The 3,571-nt window shown below is 49.9% G+C and overlaps 1 pseudogene; it reads left to right on the top strand.

Moving 5' to 3' along the window:
- Positions 1-280: 280 nt before the first annotated feature.
- LOC144273246 (olfactory receptor 10G6-like) lies at positions 281-1,215 on the top strand (annotated as a pseudogene).
- Positions 1,216-3,571: the final 2,356 nt, after the last annotated feature.

Consider the following 3,571-nt stretch of genomic DNA (forward strand, 5'->3'; position numbering starts at 1 on the left):
AGGCAAATCGGGTTCAGTGGGGGCTGAGATTCGGCCCGTGTAGGAATGGGGAGTGCGATCTACTGGATTAGAGCAGGGCAGGCTAGATGTCAGAACACCTGGATTCTATCCCCAGAGATGGGAAGGGATTGGGGTCCCCTAGATTGGTGTACAGGGGTTCAAATCTGGCTTCTGCATAGCAGAGAGTTTTAGCTCTAACACCCTGCAAAGATCACCCATTGTTCCTCCTTGGTTAACCATTAACACCCCACGTACACTGGCAGGGACACAGACCGAGTGAATGGAGTGTGGGAACAGATCCCAGCCGACACCTTTCATCCTGATGGGGGTCCCGTACCCCCCAGAACTGTGGGTTCCCTTGTTCCCCTTTTTCCTCTTCCTCTACCTGTTGACGCTGTGTGGGAACCTGCTCGTCCTGCTGGCAGTGGCCCGGGAGCCCTGGCTGTACAAGCCCATGTACTGGTTCCTGTGGCACTTGTCCTTCCTGGACATGACGGTCTCCTCAGTGGTGGTGCCCAAGGTGGTGGCCGGCTTCCTGCCAGGCAGCAGGACCATATCCTTCCAGGGCTGCGTGGCCCGTTCTTCCACTTCCTTGGCTGCACAGAGTGCTTCCTCTATACGGTCATGGTCTATGACCGCTTCCTGGCCATCTGCAAGCCACTGCACTATAGCGTCATTGTGAACCTCAGAGGCTGCCTGTGCCTGGCAGCGGGGACCTGGCTAGGGGGTTCCCTGCACTCGCTGATAGAGACCGCACTGACCTTCCAGCTGCCCTATGGCCAGGGGAACTGAGTGGGATACATCTTCTGTCATATCCTGGCTGTGCTGAAACTGGCCTGCGGGAACATGGCGCTCAACCAGCTGATGACATTTTTGGATATTGGCTTCCTGACCTTCACCTGCTTCCTGCTGATTCTGACATCCTATGTCTACATTATCTCAGCCATCGTGAGTATCCACTCTGCCGAGGGCAGGCGCTGGGCCTTCTCCACCTGCGAGGCTCACGTCACCATAATGGTGACCTATTATGTGCCTGTGGTCTTCATCTACCTGAGGCCAGGTTCCCAGCACACTGTGGAGAGGGTGGTGGCTGTATTCTACACCACGGTGACCCCGCTCCTGAACCCCTTCATCTACATGCTGAGGAACAAGGAGATGAAAGATCATAGAATCATAGAATATCAGGGTTGGAAGGGACCTCAGGAGGTCATCTAGTCCAACCCCATGCTCAAAGCAGGACCGATCCCCGACTAAATCATCCCAGCCAGGGCTTTGTCAAGCCTGACCTTAAAAACCTCAAAGGAGGGAGATTCCACCACCTCCCGAGGTAACGCATTCCAGAGTTTCACCACCCTCGTAGTGAAAAAGTTTTTCCTAATATCCAACCTAAATCTCCCCCACTGCAACTTGAGACCATTACTCCTTGTTCTGTCATCTGCTACCACTGAGAACAGTCTAGAGCCTCCTCTTTGGAACCCCCTTTCAGGTAGTTGAAAGCAGCTATCAAATCCCCCCTCATTCTTCTCTTCCGCAGACTAAACATCCCCAGTTCCCTCAGCCTCTCCTCATAAGTCATGTGTTCCAGTCCCCTCATCATTTTTGTTGCCCTCCGCTGGACTCTTTCCAATTTTTCCACATCCCTCTTGTAGTGTGGGGCCCAAAACTGGACACAGTACTCCAGATGAGGCCTCATCAATGTCGAATAGAGGGGAACGATCACGTCCCTTGATCTGCTGGCAATGCCCCTACTTATACATCCCAAAATGCCATTGGCCTTCTTGGCAACAAGGGCACACTGTTGACTCATATCCAACTTCTCGTCCACTGTAACCCCTAGGTCCTTTTCTGCAGAACTGCTGCCGAGCCATTCGGTCCCTAGTCTGTAGTGGTGCTTTGGATTCTTCAGTCCTAAGTGCAGGACTCTGCACTTGTCCTTGTTGAACCTCATCAGATTTCTTTTGGCCCAATCCTCCAATTTGTCTAGGTCCCTCTGTATCTTATGATGAGGATCCTGTATCCTAGGATGCCCTGATGAGACTGAGGGACAGCAAACTGCTGGGGCCTGAGCCATGATTGTCCTGTGTCCAGCAGGAGCTGTCTGGGAATTGGACAGGGAGAGAGGGATCTGGAGATTAGCATCAGGACTTGGGGTTCTCTCGCTGGCTCTGGGAGGGGAGTGGGTTCTACCGATTGAACTCCTGGTTCCTCGGAGCTATTGGAGTTTGTTCCAATTCTCTGGTGGGTAGAGACACTCAGACTGGCACTCCTGGATTGTATTTCTGCTTCTTGGAGAGGAGTGGTGTCTGGTGGTAAAAGCAGGGAGGGCTGGGAGTCAGGACTCCTGGGTTTTTTGTTTACAGCTCTGCTGCAGGCTCCTGCATGACCTTGGGCAAATCACTTGGCATCAGTTTCCTCAGGCGTGTCATTTTCTTACTGCCTAATGTTAGGTGGCTTATTCCTTCACCCACTTACTTCCCTGGTCCTTCTCGCATGAACAGAGAGCAACAATACCCGAAGTCCAAAGGTGCAAACAATTTGATGTTTATTGGGGTGAACTTCCAGCAAGCATGATTCCAGTTTCCTTCCTTAGTATCCTCCTTCCAAGCTCTGACACCACAGAGCCTTATACCTGTGTCCCTGTTCCCATTCCTGCCCTTAGCCAAACATGATTCCAACTTCCTTACTCCCATTCCCTGTTCCCATCTCCCCCTTTAGCAAAACATGATTCTAATTTTCTTACCCCCATTCCCTGTTCCCATCTCCCTTACCCACATGCCCATGCCCATGCCCATGCCCACGCCCACCCCCACCCACACCCACTCACTTCCTCATTGACTACAGATTATATAGTAAAACTTGAGTTCTGCTTTGCTATACCTTAACCAATCATTTTCCTGAAATTTAACATGATTATGTAACCAATTATATCCCACCACCTTAATTAGTTTACACCCAGCAAAATTAATTATACAGCAGACAGAAACAATCACAGAACCAGACAGAGATTATACAGACAAACAACAGCAAAGTGGGAACTATAATGACAAAACAATACAGAAGTGAGGATTTCACATCCCAGCTATTGATAAGTGAGTTCTTGCCAGACAGGATGCGATCAAACTAAGTTTTCTTTTACATTTTCTAGGCACTTCCCTTTCTCTGGAGGTGATAGGCACTATCAGGACAGGATTGTATTCCTAACAGCCGAATAGCACCTTATTTCAGTGTGACTAGTTTGGAATGTGAGGATGTGATCGTTCGCTTCCCAGCTTATGGCTGCCTCTGCTGCTTAGCCAAAGGCCTTAGCCTAAGCACAGGGCCTCAGACTGTCACAGTAAGAGAAGGACCTTACACACGCAGACAGTGATTTTGATTCTTTCTTTTGTACCTCTATAGCTAGCCAAGTGATAAGAATACACCTAAATTCTTAGAGTATAGACCTTTACAGACAGGCCTGAATATCTATATCTTAACACCTAACACCGAGGGTTGTGAGGAGCCAGAGAAAAGCCATTCTGGCCACGTTTCAAGCTCATCTAAGAAGAGATGAATCCAAGATGTTGACTTGCTT

Source organism: Eretmochelys imbricata, chromosome 13 (genome assembly GCF_965152235.1).
Source record: "Eretmochelys imbricata isolate rEreImb1 chromosome 13, rEreImb1.hap1, whole genome shotgun sequence".
Taxonomy (NCBI): domain Eukaryota; kingdom Metazoa; phylum Chordata; order Testudines; family Cheloniidae; genus Eretmochelys; species Eretmochelys imbricata.